This window comes from Triturus cristatus, chromosome 11 (assembly GCF_964204655.1).
Source record: "Triturus cristatus chromosome 11, aTriCri1.1, whole genome shotgun sequence".
NCBI classification, from domain to species: domain Eukaryota; kingdom Metazoa; phylum Chordata; class Amphibia; order Caudata; family Salamandridae; genus Triturus; species Triturus cristatus.
This window is the reverse complement of record NC_140594.1, coordinates 524,808,911-524,821,183: the sequence shown is the minus strand read 5'-3', so window position 1 is coordinate 524,821,183 and position 12,273 is coordinate 524,808,911.

Below are 12,273 nucleotides of genomic sequence, written 5' to 3'. Positions count from 1 at the left end.
CGGCCAAGCTTCAGAAAAGACTTCAGCGTATTCAGAACGCCTCCGCCCGACTCATCCTGGACGTCCCCCGACGCAGCCACATCTCGTGCCACCTGAGAGACCTGCACTGGCTCCCGGTCAACAAGAGGATCACGTTCAGACTCCTCACCCACGCACACAAGTCCCTCCACGACCTAGGCCCAGGGTACCTCAACAGCCGTCTCACCTTCTACACGCCCACCCGCCGGCTACGTTCCGCTAACCTCGCCCTCGCCGTCGTCCCTCGCATCCAGAGAGCCACCGCTGGAGGAAGGTCATTCTCCTACCTGGCAGCTAAGACTTGGAACTCCCTACCCGTCCACCTGCGGATGACCCAGGACCACCTGGCCTTCAGGAAACAGCTCAAGACCTGGCTGTTTGAGCAGTAGCAGACCCCCTTCCCCAAGCGCCTTGAGACCCTTACGGGTGAGTAGTGCGCGATATAAGTTCCATGATTGATTGATTGATTGATATTGGTAGTGATTTTTGGCCTCTGCGCACTTTACCGCTGTGGCCCAGTGTAAAGTGCGTGCGCTCTCTGAGTGCATGTGGTGAGATAGGCCTGCCCTCCCATAGGAATGCATGGGGGATATGTGTGTCCATGGTAGTTCCTGATGTGAGAGGAGTGCAGGGGAGAGTTTGGTATGTGCGAACTCGTGAGAATAAATGCTGCGCTACGATGTGCGCTTGGATTTATTATTACTATAGGAGAAGTGCCACTTCTAGAAGTTGGCATGTCTGTGTGCTGTATGAGGTGAATTGCCTGTCTGGCTTGTGATTGACAGGAGCTGAGAGGGCTGGGGAATTCCAGGAGCCAGGGTGAGTCTGCCCGGTGGTGAATGGAGAGATCTGCATGTAGATGGGAGGAAGGAGTTGCACCTGGGACCTGAATAGGACTGTGCCTTCCCTCCACAATGCTGGCTCCGCCCCCTGTGGTGCGTCTGAGCACCTAGCCTCTCCTGTGAAAGGGAGAGAGGAGCTGAGCAAAACAAAGTGCTCAGGAGCTCCCCTGAACCAGTTGTATCTGGTTCTCCCATTGCCTACAGTTGTAAAACAAAGGATTTAGCTGTATAAATAAGGGGCTGTGACCCCAAGTAAATGTTATTGTTCTGGACTTGAATCTACCAGGGGCGTGCTGCTGCTGGGGCTCAGGGGAAGGCTTGCCTCCCTGGGCCCTGCCCTGCCCCTGGATGCCTGATGGACTTCTTGGACCTGTTGCTTTATTCTTGCTTTTACCAAGGTTGTTGATACTGCCTTAAGAGCCTGGGGGCTGAGCAGCGCTGAGCTGCAGCCCCTGTGGGAGGAACCCCCACCTTGGGGATGCCCTCATGAGGCCAGCCTTGCGGGTGCCCACCCCGCTTATTTTTATTATAATGCGCAGGTGCCCACCCTGCGTCTTCGCTGGCCTTCCGGGTTGATTAGTGCGCGGGTGCCCACCCCGTGACTTCGCTTTATTTAGCGGGTGCCCACCCCGTGTTGTGAGTATCTTTAATGCGGGTGCTCACCCCGCGTTGTGTGCCTTAGCGGGAGCCCACCCCGCATTTCACTGATGGGAATCACTGCCGCGGCCCGAGCCGCACATTGAATTCCTTCCGGGCCGCTGCCCAGCGCGACCTGGAAGGCAGGGACTCCATGGGCGGGCTTCCGGGAAGGGAAGCCCCACGAGAGAACAGTCCAGCGAGGTGGCCGAAGCGGTAGAGAGCAGTGTGGGGCTCCCGTGAGGAAGGGAAGCCCCGCGTCGTGCTGACCTTACAGATGCGAGTCCCGGATCCCAGGAGGGGGCCCGGGTGAAAAGAGAAGAGGTGGCCGAGAACAGCACCGGGCTCCCATGACACAGGGAGAGCCCCGCGGTATAGAAATTGCGGCGCCGGGGGAACGAGGCACTTTGTCGGTGCCTGCCCCGCCGCCTGGGAGAGGACACGCACCGAGACCCGGTAAGAGTGGGCTCAATGTTGTCCCCCCTTTGTTTGATCGCTGAGCAGACCCACCGTCGCGGGTCGCTCCCTTGTGAGGCACAGTATTGGGTCCGTGTCGCCCCCACATGGGTGGCCCTTGTCCTGAAGGGGCCCAGAGGGGCCCAGCTCGTTCCCCGCATTCCCGCCTATTTCCAGAGTGGCTCCCGCCTGATAGGGGGTCGCTCCAAGGCCGGGGGCATATTTACTTCAAAGGGCCACGACAGTAAAAAGGGCCAGAGGAGCCCGTGACCTTTCCTCCGCTTGCCTCCATCATTTTTAGAGCCTAGGGGGCCCCAACATTTACACAATTGTTTTAAGGGTTATTGAGAGCCCGCCACATTTTTAACATTCACAGCTGCCCAGCAAGTAGTGGGCAGCTGTACCGTTTAGGTTGTTCGTTATTTGGGGACATGGTTAAGCCAGGAGTGAGACGCACTCCTTTGCCCCCATCTTTGCCTGCACAGCTGCGCAGCACTTAGTGCCAGTTGCAACGTTTAGGTCTGCGCTGAAGTGCGCACCTTGACCTTTGCTGCCTTGGTAGCGCGCCTTGACTTTGGGGACACAGGGCATTTGAGCCCACTTCCTGAGATGGCCAGTTGGCCAGGGGGGATTGTTAGATTTATAGGGCGACAGGCCCTAATGCGATCTATGTGCTAAAAATATTATGGTGCTAGCAAATGTAATTCATGGAGTATGTTTTACACACCCTGTGTTATACCTCTAAATGGGGTCTTTCAGGATTATGAGGTTGTTTTGCATATCAGGGTTTATGCTAGTGAGATGATGTTCCACTGTGTAATTTATGCCCCTAATTTAGTTCTACTTAGGAGGTTAGGGTCTAATGCGTTTAGACTTGTGAGAGAATTGTATAATGTGGTTATACTGCTGAGGTTGGCGTACAATGCGTTTGGTGCCTAATGTGATACAGTGCATAATGTGGTTTATGTTACAGGTTGATGCTAAGTGCAGTGATTACCAGTAGTACTGGTTGTGTTCTATGTTTATGCTAAATTCTACATTTACTAAGTTCACTTGGTGATGGTACTGACAGTGGTCCAGTGGGCCCTGTCAGGTGTAAATAATCCCTTGTAAATATTGCCCAGTGCCAGTTGACACAGGGTATAATATGTGCATACTATTCTAAGGTGTTATGATAATACAAAGACTATTTTTATATATAACCTTGTGTGGAGTTTCTTTTGTGGTGGGCCTGGGATGTTGTTGCTGGGTGCGTGCGCAAATGCTTCACACATTGCCTCTGGGATAAGCCTGACTGCTTGTGCCAAGCTACCAAGGGGGTGAGCAGGGGTTATATTTGGCGTGTAACTTCCTTGCCCTGACTAGAGTGGTGGTTTCTGCCTGGCTTTGGCGCATGCCCCTTGGCCAGCCAGAAAGCCCATTTCTAACATTGGTGATCAGCGGTGGGATTAGGACTTGCATTTGCGCAGTACCACAGCGACAACTGGCTACACTACACAACTCTGCATTTTAGATAGTCACATGGAAAGGGATTATTGTTCTAAGTTGTTATAAGTGTAATTTCTTTGGAAATGTGTTTCTTGTGCACTTTGAGTTGGGTGTCCTGCCAAGGACAGAAACCAGAAAATCTGGAGGAGAGACTGCTCTTGCGCCATTGCACTGGTTCTTGGGTTGGCCACAGTGGGGACTTATTTGGTATGGAGTCACTAGCTTGGGAGGGTAGATCATCCTCTAAGTGCAGTGTGTTTTCTGGATTCACCAGTAAGGGTGGAATCCAGTGGTGGCAGCAGAAGTGTGTGTCCAGTGCATGAAGTCCGATTCCCAGTTCCCAGAGGGTGGTACCTGGTTCCCGTTAAGGGGGGTGCAGGTTGAGATTCAGGGGCAGTAGATACTGTCCCACCAGTCTTGTGGGGGGAGTGTGGATGAGTGATGTGTTGCACTGAACGATTGGGTGTGAGTTCTCTGAAATAAGGAGCTTGCTGAATAATTGGGTGTAAGTTCTCTGAAATAAGGAGCTTACATGGGGGAGTGACCCTAGAGAAATGGTGCAGGTGTCTTCCAACCCAGGGTGGTGGAAGATGTTCAGAGTTAGGTACCCTCACAGTGAGAAGGTTGCAAGGCCCCACATCATGTCCTGCGAGGAAGGTGTGCGACTGGGTCATATTCCGTGCCTCAACCTGTCTCCGACGCTGGATGGTTCTTAGAAGGAACACCACGTTGGGTGCCTAGTCTCTCTGGTTGGACTGTTCTTTTGGGGGGGGGTCTCCCCGTGTTAGGTGATCTGAGAGTGATTCCAAAAGGAGTGGCTGAGGTGTCTTCCAGCCCAGAGTGGTGGAAGAGGTTCAGGGTAGCCCAGCTAGGTCCCGGTATAGTGAGAGGGTTGCAAGGCCCCACATCATGTCCTGTGAGGAAGGTGTGCGACTGGGCCGTATTCCGAGCCACAACCCGCCTCAGGACCTGGATGGTTTCTTCAGGGAACACCAGGTTGGGAGCCTAGGCTGTACTTATAGGCGATTTCAGGAGGATCTCCCAGTGTCTAGAGGACGTGGAGTGTCTGTGATCAGAGCTCCAGCAGTTCTGGTGTCTGGCAGTACCGCTCCAGTTGGGAGGGTGCAAAAGTCCAGATGGAGGGGTGAGAGGGGAAAAGAGTCCCCAGTGGGAACCAGCAGGTCAGGGGCCAGCCGGGAGGGCTGAGTCGCCAGTGATTGGCCATGGTGACGCCACTTCTGTCCTGGGGGATCTGCACGCACTGTCAGATGGACAGGAGGTCGTGAGATCTGCGCCAGGCAGACTGTCACAAGACACATTAGTGATGTGTCACCCTTGGGGGGCATGCGTGCTCCCTGTGAAGTCCTGGTTCGATGGACATCTGACCAAAGGGTACGTCCCTGGGTTGGGGAGCCAGTAGCCGGCGTTTCCAGATCTGGACGTTAGGGCAACTGTAATCAGTGTCCTGGCCGGTTTGCCTTCTAAGGGGTACCACTCCCGGACAGGGGGTAGAGGGCTCTGGAAGGGGGTGCAGAGGGAGGGAGTCCTCGCCTCTGACCCCGGTGCATCCGGTGAATGTTGATCCCAGGTGGGAGACCAGTTGATGGAGAGAGGTCCTGAACTGGTGGGAGAGTTGTGTTCTAGTGGGTGCTTCCCTGGGAGGGTGCGGAACCCCAGAAGTAGAGGTAGGGTGGGGCATTCTTGCCCGTGACCGCTAGTCAGCCTGAGGGTGCGGACCCTAGGTTGAAGGATCAGTGGTAGTCTAGAACTACACTGAGAGGAGAGGGAGATTGAAGACTGGCTATTGGATGCCAGGGGTTACTACCCCCCACTCTGTGCTTTGGCAAGGACCAGTGGTATCTGGGTGGCCTAGGGCCTGGTCCTGGCCATGGACAACTAGGGAGTACCAGTGGGGTAGCCTAATTGGGCCTGAGAGGTTTTTTTTTCAGAGGGAACCACGTTGGTTCAGAGTGGCGTAGAACCGGAGGGTGTCCCTGCAGTGCGGGCCCGCGTTCGTGTTCTATCGCCCAAAGCAGGGAAGACCATCACGGTGGTGATTGGTCTGCCCTGCGTTTTGGCTGGAAGGTGTGGCTCACTGGTTAGAGGTGGCAGACCCGTAAGCAGAGGACGGCCCGGGACCAGGGTTCGATTCCTGACGCGGCAGGGTCGTGGACCAGGGTCAGCGGGCTCGATAATTCTCGCCTCGGTGCCTACTCCAGTCAGGGACCACACTCGGCAACTCTGGGCATTAGCTTGCCTCATCTTCACAACGGCCCCCCCAGACCGTCGGGGATGCTTGGTCGCACCTTAGAGATACCCATTAGGGACCATCTCTCGGGGTGAGCCAGGACGGGTTCCCCAGCGGTCGAAGCGCGGAGATACTCCTCCGGGAGTCGATTCTAGCGCTATATAAACCCACAATTAAATTAAATTAAATTAAGGGGGTTGTGTTGGACTTGGCCCTTCTGGCAGGTTCATCCCTGAACTTTTTGCCTTAAGCTCTGAGATATTGGTAGTGATTTTTGGCCTCTGCGCACTTTACCACTGTGGCCCAGTGAAAAGTGCGCGCGCTCTCTGAGTGCATGTGGTGAGATAGGCCTGCCCTCCCATAGGAATGCATGGGGAATATGTGTGTCCATGGTAGTTCCTGATGTGAGAGGAGTGCAGGGGCGAGTTTGGTATGTGCGAACTCGTGAGAATAAATGCTGCGCAATGTGTGCGTGGATTTATTATAACTATAGTGTGGAAATATGGATTTTTCTGATCAGTTATGTCCCCTATCTTGGACCCCAACGGTTTCATGTATGAATCACAAGTACATGTATGTTCCCTCCAGTTCCAGTTATGAAGACGCAAACTCATGTGCGTCCACCGTTAACATGTCCTCTTTCAGATCCGCCATGAATAGACTGGATATTCCATTCCTAAGTATGAAAGGCCACCGGCTTTATATGGTTCACTTATGCCATTGTACAGTCCAGGCAAGTAGGCCCTGATTCTGTCATCAAGCTTTTCTTGCTTTCTGCCTCTGAAGCTCCAGTCTGAGCCTGCATCTGTGACCATGAACTTTGTCTCATTCCCTGCGCGGCTCACGATGCCTGACATCAGCCTGTTGCCTGCCAAGAAACTGTATTTCACCTTCAAAATTATCTGTTCCGCTCCCTGCCCAATGCATTCCTGTCTAGTAGTTTAAGTAAACATTCTTCCAGCTACCGAGCAAAGGCCCGGCTTCTCTGTCTTTATGCAAGTAATTCATAGCCTTATTATTATGGAAGACTTCTGCCCTCGCATCTAGTGTAGACACTTAGACGCTTGTACACGCACTAACAGTCAGTATAGGCAGTATAGAATAAGATTCTACTCTAAGAGACCTCTCTTTTGGATAACATAGTTCTTTAAACATAGGATGTTAGATATGATTTGGGATTAGGTTGACTTGACCCTCCAGACTTCTGTCGCCACATGTAGAGCTAAATGTCAAGTCCCCTTCACCCCCTAGTTGCACGTCAATCACACGTCATGCTGCTGTGCGCGCATTTCTGCCAAGTATTTCTGCTGACATTGCAAAATTCCTTCATGGAACCACCCTATTATGACATCACACCTGATGACGTTCTTTAGTCACACCCAGTTACACCTACTTTTGCTACGTATGTATGTTTTATCTACACTATCAATTGTTACGCCTCTTGCATTTGCTTCACTGTAATGCCTATTGTATAAAAGTGATTAATTATCAATAATGTATGTACTTCACTTCCTGAACCTTCGTGGTGATGGAACTTGGAGCAACCGATTCGAATCGTCCATTGGAATAAAGCCCATTCCGAACCTCTAATACCACGGATTCTGCCTCTTATTTATTGAGCTATTTCTATTATGTTTCCGTATCAAATTAAGTCCCGGTAATTAAATTATTTACCACATGAATGGCGCCCGAACAGGGACACTTTCTCATCTCACGCGCCGGCGGTGCGTTGCAGGCCCGGTCTCCTGCCACAGCTGGACGGACAACAACGCGTACCAGCAGGATTTCCTGTATCTCCCTCCGGTCAAGCGGGGGCGACTGAGGCTGCGATCAACACCCAGACGAGGCGGTGAGAAGTGCGAAGTATCCCGACCAGAGCCTAGCTGAGAGAGCAAGATCCGAGGTATACAGAGGCCCACAAAGTTTCCGATGTCCCGAAGTGTCCGAAGTTTTCGAGTCGAGTCCAGTCCGGTCCAGTTCAGTTCAGTTCCGTTCCGAGGCCTTCCGTTCCGAGCTACCCGGTGAGTACCATTACTGGGGAGGCGTTCTGACGTGCACATAGGTTGTGCCGGTCAAGACGGGTTTGGGTACACAAATCCGGTCTGCACTGTTTTAGCAGTGTATCTGTACTGTTTAGCAGTATATCTAGTATATCAAGTATATAAATTCAGAATAATTCAGTTAATGCCGAGTATTATGTCTTGTGATAAAGTTTTCTTAGATCGTCATCATCATTGTTGCTCAGTTAAATGTTAAATGTTAAATGTTTTAAATACGTTCTGCATATTGTGGTATGAATGACTGTTCATTATCGTGTTTTATTGTATTAAGTTTGTTCAAAATCAAGTACCAGATCAGTTCTCAATATGCCGCTCTTTTCGAAACTAAGACAGATCACAACTAGAAAAGGGGTACTCGAAGAAGCTGTTCCCATTCCTCCTAGGGACACTCCAGGGTACTTCATGTATCATAAACATGGCCTAGACGCCATATTATTTCTTGATCTATGGGTAGACTACACTAAGGAATTACCAGAAAGTCAGAGGTGGCCCGCAGCTGGGACCTGGGATGCAGATTGCATCGTGAAAATAGAGGAAGAATTATGGAAAAGGAAAGCTAGACAATCACAGAAAGACGCCATTGAATTATGGCGTAAAGAATCGTATAGACGTACAGAAAAAGCACGTAGACAGGAAGAGAAGAGTAAGGAAAATTCAAATAAAGTCCGAGAAAATCTATTAATTGAAGAAGGTACACGAGTGAAATCAGAACAAGTAGACAGACAAAGAAATGCCCTTATGAAGGGTATGTATCCCCTTCTGGCCGAGGGATTACCTAAGGCTACTCCGGGGATACCAAAAGACTTGCCACCCCCATTATTTCCAATAAAAGTACATCCTAAGGAGCATCCTAGAACCGCAGAAGATGTTTTTCTTTCCTCATATTTAGATGACGCAGCTCCCGAGTATGCTAACCCCGCCCCACATAGACCGTCTGCCGGGGAAGTTCAACGCCAAGATCCTGTATCTGCATCTCTACAGCACCAAATCCTGACACAAGTTCCGGCAAGCACATCTGTTTCCACATCTGTTCCTACAGCTACTTCTATAGCTGTGTCCACACCTATAGTTGCTGTATCGCGTTCTACGAATCCTTTCACGCCCGATACCCCAGACGGGGCTACCGGAGGTGCTACCAACATTTTTTCTACGCCACCCAGAATAAATAAACTTACTTTTCAAGAGTCAGCACATCCACGTACCCCCAAACTCATAAATTCCCGCACGCTTAAGGAACTTCTTGTAGATTGTAGATATGACCCTGTGCCCGGCAAAGAGGACGAAATGATCATGGCATCATTACGTATCAGACGAGCCGCGGTGTATTTAGGGAAGTTACCAGGAATGACTGTGCATCTAGATAATATATACCATTTTGTTCAAACAGGGCGAGATTCTGAATGTATTAACAGAGCTATGGAATACCAGAAAGTGGAAATACAGGGGGAACTGTTACGTTTCCTCATAAATTGTGTGATCAGAAATCAAGACCGACCGGGGGTAGACCCGGAAACAATGGAAACTCTTACCAGATGGAGCCAGAATATATCAGAAGGGAGACATGATAGGCAAAAATGTATAATAGCCATGTGCAGAAAGATCCGTAAAGAAATAGAACGCCTACACGAAGAGAGATTAGCGGTAGACCAGTTTGAACAAAACGAGGAGGAGGAAGGATCAGGACTGTCCACAGGACAGTCAGAAACCATAGCCTATGTAGGTAGAGGAAGATCTTGTAATAGTACTAGATGTTTTTCCGACCCGATACGTCCGATATGTCCAGATAATAACAGGAATTTCCAAACACCTATAATAAATATAAGGTCCCCCGAGCATTCGTTCCAAGCCGCTGACAAATTACTCCGAGAACGAAGGGGTTATCATTTACTCGATTCTATGGATGAACAAGAATTAGCCAGGTCAGCCGTTCATTGGGTTGACAGTCCCGGAAAATATGGTGATGATACAGTAGCACACACATTTTTGAACCTCACCCCAGATGAACAGCGTTTAGCTGGGATTTATATGATTCAACAACTTCTTATACTATATAAAAGCCAACATTCAGATCCTGGTCCCTTACCTGATATATTGACTGAATTACTCACGAATAGATGGAGAGGTTCAGGTACTAAGCTAATTAAAGAAATACTAGAATCAAGAAAGCAGTACATTCTTTTTGTATGTCCAGAACATGTCTCACTGCCCATCAAGGAAAGACCGATGTATTACATGGACAGACAGAATCCCTTACGAGAAGTACACCCAATAAAGGGCGAGGACAATCAGTTTAAACGTGTATTTGTATATACGCCCATATCGAAAATAGAATTGTTAGAAATGAAGAAAGTGGTACCCAGTCATGACAAAGACCCAGCGGGTTTCCACCGAGAAATTAAAGACATGTTACTCATGGGAGAGTATACCTATCCCGACATTATGACAATATTAAAGGTATTAATGCCTGCTGGCATTTATGAAAAACTCAAGGAAAAAGAGTGGGAGGTGGGAGACCAAAAGATAGACTGGACAGCATTAGAAAATGAAGAAAAGGCCCGAGGTCCAGGTTCAGGGCTTGGGGATAAAACTAAAGCACTACCAGGTTTACTAGTACAGGTACTGCCACGTTTATTAACTACGAAAAAGGAAGACTGGGGTGCAATCTCAGCCTGTAAACAAAAGCAAGATGAAGACACTAGTGATTTCTATGCCCGATTTGAAAAATGTTTTGGTATAAATAGTGGTATAAAAGCAAGTAGCGAGTCATACCCACATCTGTTTGTGACAAAATTGGTTGAAAATTCCTTGCCCCAAGTGAAGAATAGAGTATTAAAATTCGAGAGTACCTGGCAAGGTAATACCCCATCACAAATGTTACAAATGTTACAGTACCATTACAATAGAATTAGAGAGGAACAAGAACATGAACAAAGACGCATGAAAGACACGAAAATGAAAATGCTAGTCTCTCAGACAGTTCCAGCTGAAGGACATAAAAAAGGTACGACACATTCCGGTGAGTCAGCAGGACCTGTAAAAGGGACATGCAACTATTGTAAACAGCCAGGACATTACATACACGATTGCCCAGTCCTGAAGCGTAATATCGCCACAGGTATTACAAAAGAAAGACCACGGCCACTTAGACAGGATCAGAATGAACAAGGAGCCCCGCAGCATGCACAGTCCATGCCAGCTCCACCACAGTCTATACAGTTTGTGCCAGCTGCACCAGCGCTGCCTGTTGCTGCCACACAAACCACGACACGACAGCTGTACCAGACCGCACAGTATGACTACCCTGATTATCAACGATATGCATGAACCAGCCTAGAGAGGGAAGTTGACTTACCCCTTATCGAGGTCCCTGTAGACCAAGAAGGACCTTATGTACATAGTGAATTATTAGGCCAAGATAGAAAATTTTTACTCGATACAGGGGCAAGTCGAACAACCATAAAACGTAGTGAAGTTCCAGGGGCACCCCTCTCAGGCTCACAGAATATTTCCCTTGGTTTTTCAGGAAAACCTATTGTTAATGGAATATCCGGCCTAATGAAGTATCACAGCCTCTTCCACTTACGATAGGACCTTTGACCAGAACTACAGATTTATTGCTTACTAAATCATGTCCAGAAAACTTGTTAGGTATAAAAACACTGAAAGCTCTAGGAGCTATAATATGTTGTTCTCCGGAAGGAGTAAGATTGTTTTTACGTGATTTCAAAGGTCACTATGTGTCTCGAGACATGGATCCCCGACTGCAGACTTTACCTACACATTTATGGGCACAAGGCCCTACTGATGTTGGTTGCATGAATATTACACCATATCGGGTTACATTAAAAGCAGGAGTGGTACTACCACGAATGTGACAATACAAGTTACCACCAGATGCTGTAGTGACTTTACTGCAAATTATTGACGAGCTCATTGTCCAAGGAGTAGTTGTGGAAACAGACTCCAATGTATGTAATTCCCCGATAATTCCGATTCTTAAACGAACAGATCCAAAGGCTCCGCCAGTATATCGATTGGTTATTGATCTGCGCGAATTGAACAAATGCATTGTGCCACAATTCCCTGTGGTCCCAGATATCTCGTCATTACTGACAGCTATTGATTCCGAAGCAACATTCTTTACTGTAATTGATCTCAAGAATGCCTTTTTCAGCGTCCCAATAGATCCGGAAAGCCAATACTTGTTCGGATTTAGTTTAAATGGACGTAGCTTTAAATTCACACGCGCACCTCAAGGATTTACAGAAAGCCCCAGCATCTATAGCCAAGCACTGAAACGAGAACTCGACAGTATCCACATGCCAGTAAACACTGCCCTGCTTCAATATGTCGATGATCTGCTGATCACCGCTAGAAGCGAACATGAATGTGAGAAAGCATCACTGACAGTTTTACAATTTCTAGCCGAAAAAGGGCACAAGGTGTCCCCTTCTAAGCTGCAATTCTGTGTCCAGCGAGTTGTTTACCTTGGTCACTCGCTGTCCAAGGAGGGAAGGCAGCTTAC